Genomic DNA, 12625 nt, shown 5'->3' with positions numbered 1-12625 from the left:
TCTAATCAAGGCCTGTGTTACAGTCTTTCAAATCATAATGAAGATATTTAAGCCACTAGCACTCGAGGGGAGGTGTCAGGAGAGGAAATTTTATTGTAGAAATGTTTCACTTTGTTTCTTAAATTCCAAATGTCTATATTTAATTCCATCCCCTACAGGTAAAAGCAACGGCATATGTCCCATTATTTCATCAACTCATGCATGGGGCTTTGGAGAACATAGCGTTAGCACAGCCACTTCCAGATGGCGGGTGTGTGTGTATTTACAGGTCACCAGGGTGGAGAGAGAGACAACATGCAAAATACGAAATGACAAAGAAGGTGCATAAGTGATGAGCTGAGGTCTGCTGTTCCAAGTCTGGTCGGTCACAGCCTAGGGAGTTTTTATGGCCTATTCAAAGCTGTGGTACAGACTAAACAAAGTTTCCTTTACTTTCACCATGACAAACTCCAAGACCAGGCCAGAGGGTGGGGGAGACTAAAGTGCACAGCCAGCTCAAATGAGAGACTGCTGCTTTGCTGTGAGAACTCTGCTGCTGACTTTGGAGCTTCAATCCCATGGCCCCTCTGAAACCCTACCTCAGACAGAAAGTTAAACCACATGGTAATTCCTCTGCATATACAGGGGAGGGGGATGTTCCAGGAATGAGGTTAAAACACTCTCGCAGGGGATAAGCAGGTCACAGTGGTGCTTGAACAATTTCCCCCTTACCTAAGACCCAAGCCAAGGAGGGTGCATCTGAAAACACTACAAAGAGACAATGGTTTTTTCTCGTAACATCGGCATTTGTTTTGATGCCAATTCGGCAGCTTCTAAAGTTGGGTATCACCACCCACCTGGAGGGGAAGATGGCCCAGGAGCAAAGAGTAACTAATCTCCCTCTTTACTCAGGAAGAGACACATCGGGCTTCCTCCTCCTACACCAAAACAGGGGACTGCAGCTGTTGTATTGTCCAGGGAGCAGCATTTGGTTTGAGAAATATTCCAAGGGAAGGTGCTAAGATTTATCTACTGAGGTCACCGCAGACACATCTGTTGAAGAACCTCACTCACATATCCCACTCTCCCGTCGATTGCCTTCTCATATGTTTTTCTTTTTTTTTTTCTTTTTGTTAACATACTTGCTCATTAGCAAAGGTATTTGACTTGATGGAAAACTGTGCCTCTTTACAGCTCATCTTTTCCTCCTCTTGAGTCCTGTAGTCCTGTCATAATATTTGAATTTGTGATATACATCACCATCATTTCCATAGCAATAGAAACAGCAGCCGTTGTGAAAACGGGATTTGCGATTCAATGAAAGAAAAGAACTGAAAAGAACTTCAGAGAACAGCTAGACTGGGCTCTGCCACAGACAGGTACATGCCAAGCAGACCAAGGACTTCTTTCAATAGTGCACTCCACTCACCAACAGCATACCTCTTCTCACTGTTCTATAACTAGATGTCTGACCACATCACTTCTGTACAAACTAGCTAAGAACTTCAGAGGGAAGAAAATGCATCCTGTCTATCATTTTTTTTGCTAGCATTTTACCCAGTGTCTGAGAATTGTGGATATCTCCATGAGTTTGTTGAGTGATGGAGACACCAAATATTGAACCTACAATCAGCTTTAAAGCCAAGATTTCTCCTTGATGTGTCGAAGTAAAGTAACTTCTGCTATAATTTAGAGCTATTGAACTCTGAGTCCTCTATGTAAAAGAAGTAAATTATTCAAGGATATCCATGAAATAATTATTTATTCTACTGCCTATGACAAGTTATTGATTCACCACCTCTTTCTTTTATCATCCTACTTAAAGAACACCAAATTCTTCATCTTTATAATAATTCACTTTTTGCTAGAACATCACTGTACTCTATTTCTCTTTTAAGTTTGAGATTCTAATTGTAACTTAAGGCACTGAATGAGGATTCTGAAAGAATTGTAGACCCTCACTGACATAGGCAACTGCTCTGAGCTTCTGTTTCCTCATCTGTAAGACCCTGCCTACTTCACAAAGGTTGTTGTGGGAGAAAAAAAATAAATATATGTGAAAGATTTTGAAATTTTTAGTTGTATACAAGTGGCAGTTATTAGGGTGAGTAAAATTATTCAGGTAAGAGTGTACCCAGTGCCGAACACAGCAGATTCCTTGATAACCCTGTGGATATAGGGCTAGAATGACAGTTTCTAGTCATAGTCTTACATTTGTTCAGGGAAACCAGAGCTAGACAGTAGTTACAACAGTAGAAACATTTCATCCAGAAACTATTGCAATGGGAGAAAAGAGACATCGGTATAGAACTGGGCTTAATTCTGAATACAAGAACAAGTGAGGATTTACAGCCAAAGAGAGGGTTAGGAGGGTTGATGAATAGAAAATTACTGAGAGAAGATATGACATCAAGGGTAGGGGGAAACCTTGCTTAACTGACCTAACAGGATTCTTGTGGAAGGCAGGTTGGGGAGGTCAGATATCAAGGGTGGGAGATTCTTTCTGAACTGACTTAGCAGGATTCTTGCTAAAACTGGGCTATGCAGGCCCAGCAAAAATTGAGGTAGGGATAGATATGGGGGCCATGGCCAAGATCTAATGGAGAAGAGAGCTAAAAGTAGTCTGACCAAAGTTTGTTCTAAGAGACTCTTTGTCATAATACTGAGTAATACTCAGATTTAGCCTGTAGTTCTCAGGTTTTTGTTTTTAACCACACTTGTGCAACTTCTTGCCTTCCCTTACATATTTAAATATTTATTTTAATAAATACATATTTATTAATATATATGTGTGTGTATATATAGTTACACACACACATATATATATGTGCGTATATATATTTACACACACACACGTGCGTATATATATGTGCGTATATATATTTACACACACACACACACGTGTGTGTGTGTGTGTGTGTGTGTACACAGTTCCTGGGCCTTAATTTAGACAACAGATGAGGCCATGAATTAAAATTTAAGAATTCAAATGACATTTTAAGCATTGTAAACATGATGAATTTTAAAGAAATTTTACCTTCTATCTCTTTATAAATGTAACATGTAAATATGTGGGTTCTAATTTATAGGTGAGAAGTCAACATTTCAAATTTAACTTTCCTTAAAGCAGAAGCCACCTTCAGGTGTTTTATCCCTAAAAGTAATGTGGGTTTTTTTTTTCTATGATGAACTTCTTTCTTTTTCTCTTTTACCATTTAAAATTTTATCCTTATTTCTCTCAATCTCACCAACTTCAGCAAAAATGAGGATCAACCAGACACAAACTGTAATTTTTATTTGCTGACCCTAGTATTTCATTGCAATTTTCCATGTTAACCCTAGTCCTCATTACCTGAATGGAGCCTCTGGATTTTCCTTAAGACCTGGATCCATAGATACCCCAGTACGTGTCCAAAAGCCCTGGAGCTGGCTGCTTACCAGCCTGATAGATGCAGATACATTGACAATCACCCTTTTGGCCAAATGACCACATACCTGTCAGCAATATCAATTTCACGTTTTTTAACCTAAGAGCCCTGTGAGGCTTCATCTATTCTCTTTCTGTGATTCCTCTTCCACCAACATTAAAGAAGCATGCATTTTTCTTCTTTTCTCATCATGTAGTTGTTAGATTATGTGGAATCTGTTTTCTCAATTCTCCTGTTTTGCCTTATATATCTCAAAACATTCTTCTGTCTTCTCTAATCTGTTTCACTTTTCATGCTTTAGCTTTCCTGATATGTCCCTTCATAAGTGGATAATGCTTGGCCTCATTTTCATTTGACATTTGTCTCTCAGGTTTTTTGTAAAGTCTTGTATTCTGTATTTTGCTGCACCTTTCTCCCCTCCTTCACAATAGTCAATTAGACCAACAACAGTGATAATAGCTATTAGATCTGCTGTGGGCTGGAGGTTGGATGTAGTTGTTTTTAATTTTGACAATGTGAGGGTAAGTACTCTTATCTCTGTTTTACAAAGGAGGCAGCAGGAAGCCCAGAGGCAGGAAATGAATGGACCAAGGTTATATCTATAGCTGGACAGATCAAGGAACTTGCTTCCTGATTCTAACTTCTATGTTCTTTCTACTAAGTTAAATAGACTTGCGGTCTAGTTCTTCTTTCTATGTCCTCATTTCCATTCTTCCTACATAACCCTTCTCTCAATTCACTACCAATTTTAAATCAACCATGTAAGTGTTCAACCCATTAACTTCCTTTTTCCTCCATTTTTATCCTACTCTGACTTTCCACTGTACCACTTTCCAATCTGTTTCTTCATTTCTTCACATAGTGTTAATATAGTCCCAAGATTTACATTTCCTTGAGGAATTGCTGGACAGACAAAATAAAATCTGGGGCAAATAGAAAACAGATCTAGCTTTTGTGAGGCCTTACGCTTACAAATTTTGAGTGATATCTTTAAGAAAAAAAATTCAAAATGACTAATATAACATTAAGCAGACATATAAGTATTTACTTAGACTGAAAAAATAGAACAAGCCACAAATTTTAGAAGCTAACAAAACTCACAAAACCCAGGAAGTCAACATAAAATTTTTATTAATTAAATGATTGACACATTTGTATAATATTTTTGTCTTACATCTTTTAGCTGATATTCTGATTTCCTCTTCATATGACAAAAATATTGTAATATTTTCAATAAAGAAAAAAATTCTAATTAGTTTTTTTCTCTGGATTAACTTCTCAAAATTTTGTTTTTCTCCTTCATAACTATTAATGGAAAAGTCATACTAAGGTACTATTCAATACATGAGGAAGTATAAAATATACAATGTCACATAGGTGTATTATTTATAATACAGCTATATTTTGTACCCTACAAAAATAGAAATTTTTATAAATTCTATTTCTTGTAGTTCTCAAAAAGAAAAAGAAAAGTCTGTATGGTGCATTTACAATTACATGCACTGCATTACAAAATATAATTTTGTCAAGAGAAAGAACTTACGTTTTGTTTAAACACTGATAATAACTAAAGCTATTGCTTACAGTTTTACATATCTACAGTTTAGAAGAATCTTCCACAGACTAGCTTATAGATCTCCATATTTTAAACTTTGTCCCCCCTTCATACCACACACTTCTCATGACAACCACTGCTATATACTGCTCTACTGGCAACTTCATGTTAAAAAACCTGGGGGAATCATTTCAGTGAGTGGTAGGTGTATTTCTGTTATTCCTACATGGAACAGCTAGAAAACTGTTCATAGAGTAGACTACAAACCTAAACTAAGTGAACACTAATTCAATTTCCACATATCTGAAACTCCAAAATGTTAATAGCCCCTCCATTACCATCTAGTGTGAGAAGAATGACAAAGAGACATTGAGAATCAAAGAGGCAGTAGTCTTACCCAATTGCAATAAAAATATATTATCTTCACAAATTTTACAAAAATTATGACCATATAAACATCCTCATGCAGTCCTTTCCAGAGCTTTGGATGGGATCTGTGTAGGCAACAGGGCATCTGAAATATAGGTTTTATTCCCTTTCAGATAAACCTACCTCTGGCAGTTAGTTACCAAACCATCTTTCCTCTGTAGAATGAAAGGCATGCCCAGCAAAAACAAAACTAGGGTTATTGAGGAAAACAAATGTTTTGATAGCATTAAATCATACTGATGAAGACACTAAAACCAATAAACTCTATAGTTGTCGATTATAGCCCATTTTGTTGTGTCTTCTCATCTGCAGATAAATACCTGTATGATATAGTAAGTGCTCAATACAAGTTTTGTTAATAAATGAATGAATACATGAATGAGTAAACAATATTTAAAAACAGTATTTGTAAATAAATGCTTGATAAGTAAGATATAGTGTGAGGTAGGAACGATAAAGAATAATATTCATGATCCCAGAAATTGCAATATCTGCCCAACACCTGTCAAATAAATAGTAATTCAAAGGATGGTATTTTCAAACAGAGATTGTTGTCTGACAATAATCCAATAATTAATCATAATCACCACATTCCAATAACTTTAATTAATTTAATGCTTAATTTTTTTAATCTCAAAACTTCTACCAAAATATATTTACTTCACATTTCCAATTTTTAAAGGACATTGTTTTTAATGGACATCAGAAATTTGAGTAAGAATTTGGAGTTAGGGAAGGAAAAGCTAAAGGTGATAGAATGAGAGGCAACTAGAATAAATGATGAATGAATAAGATTTTCAAAATAAGGAGCAAACAAAGAGAAGAGAAGAATTTAAGGTAATCAAAGAAACCTAGTACTGTTTCTCACATTCTAGTCATGCCTTTCCTCTGAACAGTGTAGCATGAGCCAAGCAAGTTAACTCCAATCTACTTAAGGCTAAAAGAAACAATACACAGTTGGTCTCCCTCTTGCCTAATACCACCTCTGGCTACTCCAGAGTTATTATCCAGCCTTAAGTCCCTCATGTTTAAAGGTAGCCTGAGTTCCCAGATTCCAATTCCAATTTCAGGGCCACTTTCTTAGCCCAAATGTCTTTCTGGGTCATCTGTACAATAGCTTCCAGGTATAAAAATGAAGGGATAGAGAGGAAATAATTGCAGCAATATCTCTTGATAGGGCCAGGGCAATTTCTCAACTGATAAAATTTTAGCAATCCTAATAAAAATCCTTGCTTTAGAAATTAAAAAAAAACTAATTATATGTAAATATATGCAAAGGATCTAGAAGAGCCAAAATAAATTTGAAAAACATTGAGAGCCCTGTAGAATCTACTTTAAAATTTACTATAAAGCTATAGTAACCAAGACATTGTTATACTGATGAAAATATAAACACAGAAATCAATGGAACAGAATAGAGAGTTCAGAGATAGACTCATACATATATGGCCAATTATTTTTTTTACAAGGTTTCAAGGCATTTCAGTGGATAAATAACAGATTTTTCAACAAATAGTGCTGGTCCAATTAGATATCCAAATAAAAAAATAAACCTGTACTTTGCTCGTTATCCAAAAACTAAGCCAAAAAGAATCCTAGTCTTAAATGTAAAACATAAAACTATAAAATTTCTAAAGATAACATAGGAAAAATATTTATGACTTTGGTTTAGGGAAAGATTTCTTACATAAAAACAACATGAATTGTTAAAAAGATAAATTGGCTTTTTTCAAAATTAAAAACATCTCTTTAAAAGATAAAGGTACGAAAATGAGAAAAATGACAGAAACTGGGAGAAAGTATTTATAAATTATGTAGGTGATAAAGGAATAATAATGAGAATATATAAGTATTCTTAAAATCCAATAATAAGAAAACAAGCAACCCATTAAAAAAAAAAGGTAACATCATCAAGGTGGTGTATGTTATTCCTAACTTCAGTCCCCTTCACAAAAAGACCAACTAGCAACTATCCTTAGATGAGACATCATTGTGAAAATCCCAGATTTCACATGGGTGTGAGGCTAAAGCAATCCCCAGACCACAGAGGCTGAGAAGAACCAAATTATAAGGGTAAGAGGAGAGGCTACACTCTAACCATATTATTCTTCCCCTAGGCCAGCATAGTACTGTGGCAAGAGAGCCCAATTGTACTTATAACTTATCCTGTGGGAAAAAGAGAGCCCCAGGTGAATATCTAGATTCCTCAGCACAGTTTGTCACTTCCCAGAATGCCCACTTGCATCTCATCTCACAGGGATCACAGGGAGAATCTTTGGGGCTTGATCATTGGTGATCAGATTGTGATAAAGAATTGGGGCAGGGCTTATAGCAACCAGTGCTTGGATTTTGATGAATCTGATTTACTAGTCTTGGTAGAGCAGAGCTTTTGACCCTGCCTGGCCAGAGAAGTGGACAGTTCCTGCTGATTCTGGTTCACAGCCAACAGCCATATTGGCTGTGGAGCCTGTTACACAGCCCCATCCAGGCTGGGAAGCAAATACACATTTTGGGAATCCTGGAGGGAGAAGGGAAAGAGAAAAGACAAAAAGTGTATTTAAAGTAATAATGACTGAGAACTTCTCAAACCTAGCAAGAAAAATAAACATCCAAATTCATTAGGCCCAAGGCATCCCAAATAGGTTGAACCCAAAAAGGGCCATTGAGACACTTTCATTAAATTGTCAAAAGTCAAAGAGAGCGATTTGAAAACAGCAATAGAAGAAAAAAAGATGAAGAATGTACAAAGTAACCCCAATAAAAGTCTAGGCAAATTTCTCAACAGAAACAGTTCAGACCAGGAAAGAATGAGATGATATATTCAAAATATTGAAAGAAAAACTTGTCAACCAAGAATATTATACCCAGCAAAGATGTTCTTCAGAAATGAAGAGATAAAGACCTTCCCAAACAATCAAAACCTGAGGCACTGTATTATTACTAGATCTGCCTCACAAGAAATGCTAAATGAAATTCTTGAAGTGGAAATAAATGGATGCTAATTAACACTGTAAAAAACATGTTAATGTAGTTGTAAAATTCATAGGAAATGGCAAATATATATTCAAAGTCAGATTCTCTAACACTGTAATGGTGGTGCATAATTCACTTACAACTCTAGTTCAAAGTTAAAAAGCAAATTTATTAAAAATAGCCATAATTATATTAGTTTGTTATTGGATGCATAAATTTAAAAATATGTAAATTATAACATCAATAACCTAAAATGTAGGAGTGGGGGGAAGAAAATTAAAAGTGTGAAATTTACTAAAGTTAAGTTGTTATTAGTTTAAAATAGGATATTATAAATATAATATTTTTATGTGAGCCTCATGGTAACCACAAAAGAAAATCTGTAATAGTTACACAGAAAATTATGATAAAGAAGTCAAAGTATACCACTACAAAAAGTCTTCAAATCACAAAACAAGAGAGCAGATAAGAAGTAAGGAACAAAAGACCTATAAAATGGTCAGAAAGCAATGAACAAAATGGTAAGTCCTTAACTAATAATTATTACTTCAAATGTGAATGGATTAAGTTCTACAATCAAAGGACATCAAATGGCTAAATGAATTTTAAAAAAATAAAACTTGATCCAATGATAGTTGCCTAAAAGTGATACACTTTATCTTTAAGACACACATAGACTGAGAGTAAAAGGTTGATAAAAGATAATTCAAGTAAATGGTAACCAAAAGAAACAGGGGTAGCTATATTAGACTAAACAAGCTTTAATCTAAAATGGTGAGAAAAGACAATAAAGGTCATTATATAATGATAAAGGGATAATCCCTCAAGAAATTGATGAAAGAAATTAAAGAAGATACAAATAAATGGAAAAGTATTTGTATTCATGAATCATATGAATTAATATTATTGATATGTTCATACTATGCAAAGCCATCTATAGATTTAATCAATCCCTTATAAGATCCCAATATTATTTCTCACAGAAACAGAAAAACAATCTTTAAATTCATATAGAGCCACAAAAAAATAGCCAAAGCAATTTTGAGAAAGAACAAAATGGAGACATTGCATTTCCTGATTTCATGCCATATTAAAAGCTAGAATAATCAAAAAAGTATGGTATTGTTATAAAAACAGACACATAAATAATGAACCGAATTGAGAACTCAGAAACAAAAGCATGCATATGCAATCAATTAATATTTGACAAGGAAGCCAAGAATATACAATGGAGACAAGAAAGTCTTTTCAATAAATGGTGGCAAATTAAATATTCACTTGCAAAAGAATGAAACTAGACCTCTATTCTATATCACTTATAATAGTTAACTCAAAATATATTAAAGACTTAAATATAAGACCTGAAACCATAAAACCTCTAGGAGAAAACATAGGAAAAATGCTCTTTGACATGGGTCTTGGTAACAATTCTTTGGATATGGCACCTAAAGCATAAGCAACAAAATAAAAAATAAACAAGTGAGATTACATTAAACTAAAAAGTTTGTGGACAGCAAAATAAATGATCCAGAAAATAAAAAAGTAACTTACCGAATGGGAGAAAATATTTGCAAACCACGCATCAAATAAAGGGTTAACATTCAATTTATATAAGGAACTCATACAACTAAATAGCTAATAATAATAATAATAATAATCCAGTTTAAAATGAGCAAAAGTACCTGAATAGACATTTTTCCAAAGAAGATATTCAAATAGCCAATGGGTATATGAAAAGATGCTACATATCACTAATCATCAGAAAAATGCAAATCAAAACCACAGTATCACCTAACACCATTTAAGAATGGTTATTATTAAAAGGATAAGAGATAACAAGTGATGGTAAGAAAGTGGCAAAAAGGGAACATTTCACCACTGTTGGTGGGATTGCAAATTGGTACAGCTATGGAAAATAGTATAGAGTTTCCTCAAAAAAATGAGAAAATAGAACTGTGTGATCTGCAATTCTACTTCTGGGTATTTATCCAAAGAAAGTAAAATCACTTTCCCAAAGAGATATCTGTACTCCCATGTTCACTGCTGCTCATTAAGTGAGGAATGAATAATTATGTATAATCAATAAAATATTATTCAACCATAAAAAAAGGAAACCCTTCCATTTGTACCAACATGGATGGATTTTTGAGGGCATTATGTATCTCAGACAGAGAAAGACAAATATAGTATGATCTCACTTATATGCGGCATGTAAAAAAAAAAAAAAACGAACTCAGAGAAACAGAAAACAGATTGGCGATTCTCAGAGGCAGCATTGGGGTGGGGAAAGTGGGTGACTAATCAAAAGATATTAACTTCTAGTTATAGAATAAGCAAAACCTGAGGTTGTAATGCAGATTTGTGACTATAGTTAACAGTATTGTATTGTATATTTGAAAGTTGCTAAGAGAGTAGACCTTAAAAGTTATCATCACAAAAAAACAAAAGTAGTAACTATGTGAGGTCAATTATATCTGAATAAAACTAGAAAAAATATTTTAAATAAATAAAAAGAAAGGAACAGGAAAAAAAATTGAGCAAGATACTTTACCAAAGAAGATAAATGGAGTAAAGAGCACATAAAAAAAAATGCTTAATATCATTGGTCCTTAGGAAAATTCATATTAAAACCATAATAAGACACCACTGCATACCTTTTAAATAGGCTTTTTATAAAAAGATAATTATCAAATACTGTTGGTGATAATGTGAAGCAAAGAAAACATAATAAGTAAAATAAGCCAAACTCAAGACTTTTATGCAAATCATTTACTTTATATAACATTTCAGAAACAGGCAAAAATAAAAAAACAGAAATCATACCAGTGGTTTCCAGGGACTGAGGTGTGGAGTAAGAACAATCTACAAAAGTGCTTGAAGGAAATTTTTGGGTTATCAGAAATGCTCTGTATCTTGACTGTGGAGGCAATTAATGACTCTATAAATTTGTGAAAATTCAATGAACTGCATATCAATAAAGGGTGACTTTCACTATATGTAAATTATTCTTAGTAAACAAAAAAACAGCATTACAATAAGTCCAAAATTAATTGCATGTAAATCATCTTGTGAATCATAATTTTAATGTTATCTATTTGAATTGAATCAGAGTAGAATTCAGTCCATTATTTGAATTACTGAAATTTTTTTAGTAATGGATTTTTAGATGAATATAATACATTTTCCTAAAGTGTTTACTACAAAAAAAGTTGTTAGGTGAGGCATTATTTAGTATTACTGTTACTGATTAGCATCTATGTAATTGTCTGTGACATGATTTAGCATTTATTTATGCAAATATTTAGGAAACATTTCTTGAGCATTACTAGGTTACAAGTCTACAAGGATTCAATTCTTTCCAGTTCTGGGCCAGTAGAATGCTTTAGTCTTCTCCAATAAACTTTAATACAGTATGATCAGATGAGACCAAATCTTGGGGAAAAAAATAACATTTAGTTTCAGGTGGTCCATAATGCTAGAGCTGTTTAATGTTAGAAAGTGATGTCATACAGTATGGCAACATTACAAAGACTGTAATGACGATACTTGGAATGAATAAAACACTGACATTTTAAGTGGCCCAGATATTATCAGTTTACTCAAAAGCAAAATGCTAAAAATGTAATATAAGATCTAAGAACATTATTTATTTTAATAGTGAATGAAAGCAAGTTATGTACATAGAGTTTTTCATCATAATCTCTCTGCTGGAGGATACCTCAGATTGGGCACCAGTGGTCCTAGATTCTAGTCCCATCTATGCCAATACTTTACATTTTCTATACTTCTCATCTTCATGTTTGAGATAATTAAGTAGCCCAGCATTTTCAGTAGGGTCTTGCTGTAAATATGATTTCACCAATGCTTTGAGAGTCTCCAAAAGATAAGCAGTCTGTACAGGGCTGGCTTTGTGGGCATGCCACCTATGCAGTCACATAAGTCCCCAGCTTAGAAGGGCCTGCACGTGGTTTAATGTTCTGCTGTCACTATCTTGAAATTCTTAATAATATTTGAACAAGGTCTCCATGTTTTCATTTTGTACAAGGCCCCATGAATTATGTAACCGGTCCTAACTTTATAAATACCAAAACTGATGTGAAGATTCTGAGTTACTCTGAGTAATTTGGGTCATGCATTTGACTGAAAGCTAATTTATCTGGAAATTTATCTGGAAATACTTTAGTTAAGAAACTACAGCTGGAAAACAGAAAGTTGGGCTCATACAATGCCTAGCAAATTCTGGTAAGATAGATATGTTGCA

The sequence above is a fragment of the Rousettus aegyptiacus genome, unplaced genomic scaffold, assembly GCF_014176215.1.
Source record: "Rousettus aegyptiacus isolate mRouAeg1 unplaced genomic scaffold, mRouAeg1.p scaffold_m13_p_15, whole genome shotgun sequence".
NCBI classification, from domain to species: domain Eukaryota; kingdom Metazoa; phylum Chordata; class Mammalia; order Chiroptera; family Pteropodidae; genus Rousettus; species Rousettus aegyptiacus.
Note: the sequence above shows the minus strand (reverse complement) of the source record.